At 34.4% G+C, this 7,254-nt stretch overlaps 1 pseudogene across 1 annotated transcript; it reads right to left on the bottom strand.

Moving 5' to 3' along the window:
• Positions 1 to 3,248: 3,248 nt before the first annotated feature.
• Positions 3,249 to 6,042, bottom strand: LOC147520986 (uncharacterized; annotated as a pseudogene). Its single transcript, XR_015212941.1, has 5 exons — positions 5,690 to 6,042; positions 5,478 to 5,605; positions 5,282 to 5,393; positions 4,325 to 4,510; positions 3,249 to 3,558 (listed from the first exon to the last, which is right to left on the bottom strand). The product of XR_015212941.1 is annotated as an uncharacterized LOC147520986 (transcript).
• Between the last annotated feature and the right edge of the window lie 1,212 nt (positions 6,043 to 7,254).

Raw genomic sequence — 7,254 nt, 5'->3', positions numbered from 1 at the left:
TCAGTTGTAGTGGACTTCATTTGGAATTCATATAAGATGGAGTTCATATAACGGGCTCACCCAACTTAACTGAGTTTTCGGATACATCATAAATCACATCTAAACTTCTAATTTGGAGTCTGGACTGTGCCAGAATGCTACCTTGAGGACACTCACATAGTCACATGTTAAAGGTAACATGGCAGGTGGTAAAAATATATTCGGGGCCAGAAGCTGGCAAAGGAGCACACTAGAGGGTGATTAAAATTTCTGAAGAAAGCATTAGTGACACGACATGCATGTAAATGCAATTTGGAACGTCAACGAACTCGCAAAACTTATAAAACTATATCTTATCTACAAATTGAATTAACGGCTAATATTTTATAGATATGATCTCCCCACCATGAATAACATGCCCACTAAATTTTAACTCATTCAAATATGCCTAATCTAATTAAATGTTATTATAAAATCGGAAAATTCTGAACCGTTAGATAAATGTTCAAAATTGAACACTAGTTTTCATAAGATTGGACATATCCAAATATAATGAAATTTTGTGGACATATTATCTATTGTGAGAATATCATATCCACAAAAAATAGGGTCCCTTAATTCAATTTATAAGTCGATGGAGTGGCTCTATCCCTCCCATTCCCAATACAAGCAGCTTTGAAGAGAAATAACAACTTGTCATCCTTACGGCCCAATGCAAGGGTGACAATAAGAGTAGTTTTTCACTAAGTTACAATGAGGGTAACACTTGCTATTGAAATAGTTGCCGACTTGTGATTTTCGGACGAAACATTTTGTTTCATCTCGTATGTTTTTTCGATTTTTTTTCTTTTCGAACGGTATGTTTCATTCCGTCTCGCGACTTTTTTTTTTTTTTCTTTTCCAGGCAAAATGTTCCATTCCATTTTGCGTGTTGTTTTTCGATATTTTTCATTTTTTACATTCAGACGAAATAAAACATTTCGTCTAAATTTTAAAGTCGCATTTACATTGGGGTTGCCCTAGTAGCTTCTCACAAAAAAAGTAACTATAAGAGAAAATAATCCTATATGGAAGTAACAAGTTGTTATTTGCATTAGAAATGTTCTTAGCACCAATCCACTTCCCCAACATATCCTCATCAAACACCTTGGTTCAATTTCAGCAGCACACCTAAAACCTACTGGAATCCCTTAGCCCCTTACCCTCATTGATTAATTGTGCCTCCAAGCTCTACAGATAAACAATATCACCGGTGTGCAGATAAGTAAAAACAAGTGGAAAGACTTGCACTTTGGTAATCATCTAACAAGCCTAGCTCAAAAGCACAATCCAGTAGAGGACGAGCTAAACTCGAAAACAATCATGTTATGCTTGCATCTTTGTTACTAGAAACAATTATCTAACAAGCTTAGCACAAAAACACAATCCAGCAGACTTTGTCACGATGTTTCATAATACACCTTTTTAGTTTACATAACATGGAATACTACATAATAGCCAAGTGCCTACCATTACCAAATTACCTAAAATCAACTATGATTGGTTAATTTTTATAACTGGTTTTTATATGCTCATTGCTCAATGTCAAGTGACTATCTAAATTCTCAAAATCCTCTGTAGTCGAAACCATGAGTGGGTTTCTTGATTTAGTAGTGCTTTAACACTAAATATCATTATAATTTCTTTCAAAAATTTAATAGTGCTTGAATAGGATACAGTTTATTAGCAGTGTTTATTAATTAGCAAGGATCGCAAACATACATGGGGTGGAACTTGGGTCGGGTTAGCCCAATCCCGATGGGCCAAAGTCAGTCCTGGACTAACATTTCAGATCCGTGGTCCGGACTTGGTCTTGTGTTTCGGGTTGGACTCGGGTTAGAATATCAAATAACCGAAAAACCCGATCCCGTCTGCATATATGTACGTATATTTCATTCATTCTATTTTGTTATATTATTTCCTTATAAAGATTTATTCTTGTCAAAAATAAAATTGAGAATATCAATTTAAAATAGAATAATTGAATCAATCAGGTTAGTTTCTCTTTCAAATAATCAAATTCCTTTGATTTAGTTAGAATATTGAATTTCAGTGTTATTTATCTCTTAATTTATTTATTTAACAGTGAAAAGACTTTGAGTTATTCATTGTTTAACATTGAAATCCGAGAAACTAGACTAACCCAACCAACCCGAGTTGGGCTTGACCTGAAAATTTAAGGACCGACTAGGGCTTAGTCCCAGGCTCAAATTGAAACATTTGAAACTCGGGTTGGGCTCAGGTTGGGCCTCAACCCGACCCAACCCACCCGAGTTCCACCCCTTTACATACGTGGTTAGAGTAGTATATTGTTTCCTAAATTGTTGGTGATTTATTTAGGCAAATTGGTATATTTTCCTAAAAATATGGTAGTTTTATTAAGTCTCTTTTTCTTCTTAAACTCTTAATAATTCTTTATTCATAACACATATCTCGAGCAATGGGATTTAATCTCAACCACCACTCAGAAGTAGTTGTGGTTTATATATATATATGTGTGTGTGTGTGATTTGAAAAACCTAGGACAAACCAAGTTCAATAAAAGTGTGGCCAATCGTGGAGCTAAAAGGTGAGCCAAAACCCATTTCTGAAAGTGCATCACGGTTCCTAGGATTTGAAGTTAACAGGTGAGGGATTGAACATTTTGTCATTTAGGTCATGCCATTTTTAATGGAACTATATAACAACATCGGGACTGTCCAACAGCCTGGCGTCTGGTCTGAAACCAACGCTACGCTGGTACAGTACCTTTGTAGCATCATAGGAGCCACAAATCATCAAATGCCACCAGTTTGAACCTTATTAGCCATAACTTTATCCATAATGATTGGTAAACAAAAGTAGATGCTGACTAGCAAAGTCGGTAAAATTTTTGGGTGATGATACCAGCCGCCAACATCAAAGAGTTATTGATCTCATTTAAAACAGGGCTTACCAATCCAAAAAATATATATATAGTTAAACAGACGACAAAAAGAGCATTGGTGGCAAAACCATTAGTGTTTGTCTCCTAAAATGACAGCCCTCGGAGTACTTGTACTTACCTTTTATGAATATCATTTAGGTTACGTTCAGAGTTTTGCTGTGAGTTCAGGCAATATCATTCAACCAAATTATGATGAAACCTATAGAGAAATGGTGAATGACATATGATACACATGACGAGTCCCATATTGTGATAACAAATTCTTAACCTATAGGAGAATTAAAGTAGGAGGTGAGACAAATCATTGTAAAGTATCAAGCTTAACATTGTATGAATAACAATATGATATCTTAAACTATACAGGTACCTGAGTAAATTTCAGCTGGATAATCATAGAATGAAACTTAGCAGGAAGCTTGTAGTCAAAGCGATCATGTCTAACATACACAAAATACATCTTCTGACTTTCATGTCCAACTGGTACAAAGGCCAAACGGAAAATGGATTTTGAACAGCAGGAATTTATGTCCCAAAGTCGTACAAAAAAAACTTGGGTAAAAGCTTGATGAAGAATGGGCAGATCATCACCACCTTCGTACTAATGAAGTGAGCAACTGCAGCAGCAAATATTGAACAGAGTTACATATATAGTTTTTTTTTTTTGTTTTCTACTAGAGATTAAAGTACATTGTCCAAATCTTGTATTCTCAATAAGAAAAATCTAAAGAAAAAAATGATCCTTTATGAGTTTATGATCAATGAAAATAGTGAAGAACTTTTGTGAATAAGAAAGGTTTCTGGTGGTCATTCAATCTTTCTTCTGCATGTAAAACTAGCTTTCCTTTGTTCAAAAGAGCACCTTAAATTGAGTACGACATTAATAACATAAACGATTTATTAACACACCCTATCATGGAAAATATCTAGCAGCCCTGGAAAACCAGAAACAGAGCTCAGGAATAGATATATTACCAAACATCTAAAATGGACTTTCAGGAAAATGGGTAATTGTAGTTAAGGATGGTGTCTCTGTATCATAGAGGATCAACCCAATATAAGGATATACACCTAAAAGCACCCAAGTGAACCACGTGACCATTCAGATTACAGGTCGCACCTCTTTGCAAGCATTTCTGCATGTCATGGACACAAGCACAACCACAGGCTTTGTGGTCACTATTCTTTGGACGTATTGCATTGTGTAATAGGCTGCTTCTACGTACTTTCTTTTTGGATTGGTTTTCTCTTCAAATAAAACAAATCTTCTTTATTGACAGAATATAAATAAACCAAAGCATGTGCAATAACCCATGAGTACTTGTGCAGTTTTTCTGAAACTGTAAAATCATGGTGTTTCTTAAATAGGGCATAATATATCACCTCAAAAAGTTCGAATGGGCTCCCACTCTTGTACGTATCATTCTTCTTGCCCTTATCTTTGAGGAGAGCCGTAAATAACAGGGCTCTCCATCCAATCAACAAGACTGCAGTTGCTCCCATAGTTACAAGCACAAATTTTACTGGCGGAATATGACCTGATGTTGCTCCCCTGATGATTAGACCCAACTACAAGGAAAATTAGCATTAAACATGTCAATCCACTGTTAAAGGCAACGAAGAAGATAAAAACTTCAAAAGTACGGAAAGGTACTTTCTATGATAAATATTTATGTATCAGCATCATACTAGCCTAGGTGCCCAAGTGATTAATATCTAACACATATGCACGGTCTTAGCCTGATCAATCAACTACTAAAGGGCAAAATTACCATTTTAAAACTGCATATAATTTTTTTTAAGCTGTTGCTCCAAAAGTGGGTAGGTACATCAAATGTAGTTGCTGCCAGTCTTGGTGCCCCAAGCCATAAATATCAGATGCACACGCAAAATCTTCAGCCTGCTACTACCAACTACCATTCATAACATAATAAGTCATGAAAAGAAAATGATTTACTTCTTGCAGTCCTAGAAAAGAATTACTTTAGTGCATGTAACAACTAACAACCCATGGCATACTACCATGTTGAAATTGTCACAATTTAGCCAGCCCCAAACCCAAAACTTTGGCTACTCATTGATGTGACGTTTTCTTAAAAGGTGTTGACGAATTTTATTTATCCGGGATCCAATACAACCTTAGAGCATTCCACCTAAGAGCCAAAGGACAGAGTCGCCTAGTCAGACATGACCTTTTTTTTTCTGAACGGAAGATTAAATCAAGTCCGAGCATTCAAATACACCATCCCACCAATCAAATAACATTAAATAGACAACAAAATAAATGTAGCATAAAATCAATCCTTGTTCTTTAGTATAACATCAGCAATCGGTAATTACCGGAATTCCCACACCCCATGATTTAGCAGCAGTTGTAACCGCTTTCGACACCCCCTCCATTCCTGTTCCATCGCTCCCATAACCCCCGAGAAAATAAGCACTCAAAACCATCCTGCCAAAAACCAAAATTACAGTCATGAATTACAACAATAATCACCCAGAAAGTTAATTGAATCGATTCGTTAAAAAGGGATACCAGCAATAAAAGGGTCTGCTGTGTGAAGTGTTTCGACATCGAAAACAGGAAACCCATGACTAAGTCTTCCAATTGCCGAGAACAAAAGCAATGCCATAACATCTCCACCAGAAAGAAGCGCAACACGACTGTTTTGCATATTCAAATAATTATGAATTAAAACGTTTTACTGTTTTTTGAAGTAATTAAGTAAGTAAATTAAATTAAATTACCCCCATTTGTTTATTTTCTCTGAAAAATCGGGCTTGTCGAATTGAATAACGCCTTCCAAGGGAACTCTATCGTCACCAACGAAAACAGTTTCGTCTTCATTGAAAGGAGGTGAAGATGAATCGGGTCTTGAATCTACCGCATTGGCGACGAGAGTTAGATTTGGAGATTTTATAGGGTGTCTGGAAATGAATTTGGGTTTGGGCTTATTGGAGAAGAGTGGTTTTCTAGGATTTGAATTTGAGGAATTGAGAAGATGAGGAGTGTGTGCATCGTTTTGAGGATAATGCTCCGTTGGGAGCTTGGGTCACAAGAAACATTTTTTAGATGATTGTGTTTTTTCTTTCAGCCACTCACTTCACTTGTTTCACATTCCGGTTTCCAGATTTCGGGTTTTTTTTATTTAAACAGCCAACGACTCTCCAAGACAAATTGTTAAAATTATTTTTTTTTTTTTTTAATCACTTACAAGGACCATGGATGAAAGTTCAAATTTATCCTTGACGTGAAATAATAACTATTTGGATAGATGAAATGTCAAAAATATAAGAAAAAATAAAAAATATATATATATATAATATGAACAATCATTGTTCAAACAAAACATCGAAGCTATAAACAATGGGCTATAATAATATGAACAATCATTGTTTATATACAAAACATGCGAGTTAAAAACAATTAGAGCTATGAACACTCATTGTTTAATATTTAATGAGTTAAATATTAAATGAACAATCATCGTGTTAAATCATATTCTAAATATTTAACACTCATTGTTCATACCCCCAATTATGAATAATTGCAATGAACAATCATTATTCATAACCTATTGGAGATATAGTTAAATTATGGTATGAACAAATAATATTCATAACTCATGACTATGAACAAGACTATAAACAATCATTATTTATAGTTCAATTGTGGTATGAACTAAATTTACCTGATGATCAATTTATCTATCAAATATAATAGAAGATCTTCAACTAAAACACCATGCATTTGTAAAATTTCATCTGACCATGCGATTGCTCTTCAAAAAATATAAGAAATAACCATTAGTCAAAAAATATATTTACTCAAAATATATATGAACAATAAATGTTCATACCCAAAACATATATGAACAATGAACAATATGTATTCATACTTAAAGTATGTATGAACAATACGTGTTCAACAGTAAAAAAAATGAGCAATCATTATTCATATTTATTGGACTATAAACAATAATTGTTCACATTAAATAATTATTATTCAATGTCCACTGAACAATGATTGTTCATACTTTTAGTGGACTATGAACAATAATTGTTCATACATCAACAACATGAGGAAATGATAAATGAGAACACCTATTGGACTATGAATAATCATTGTTCATACTTCAATAACTATGAATTTTTTTGGACTATGAACTTCTTTTGGAAGTGTTGCCATCCAAGTTGAAAATTAATCACATCACACACTTAATTTATTGTTTGATTAACGTTAAAATTTTAGAGGATCTTAATGGAATCGAACCACCATCACCTTCAGATATCTCCAAAGTGCTCAACCATTT

This window comes from Coptis chinensis, chromosome 2 (assembly GCF_015680905.1).
Source record: "Coptis chinensis isolate HL-2020 chromosome 2, ASM1568090v1, whole genome shotgun sequence".
Lineage (NCBI taxonomy): Eukaryota > Viridiplantae > Streptophyta > Magnoliopsida > Ranunculales > Ranunculaceae > Coptis > Coptis chinensis.
Note: the sequence above shows the minus strand (reverse complement) of the source record. Positions and strands in the feature narration are given on the sequence as shown.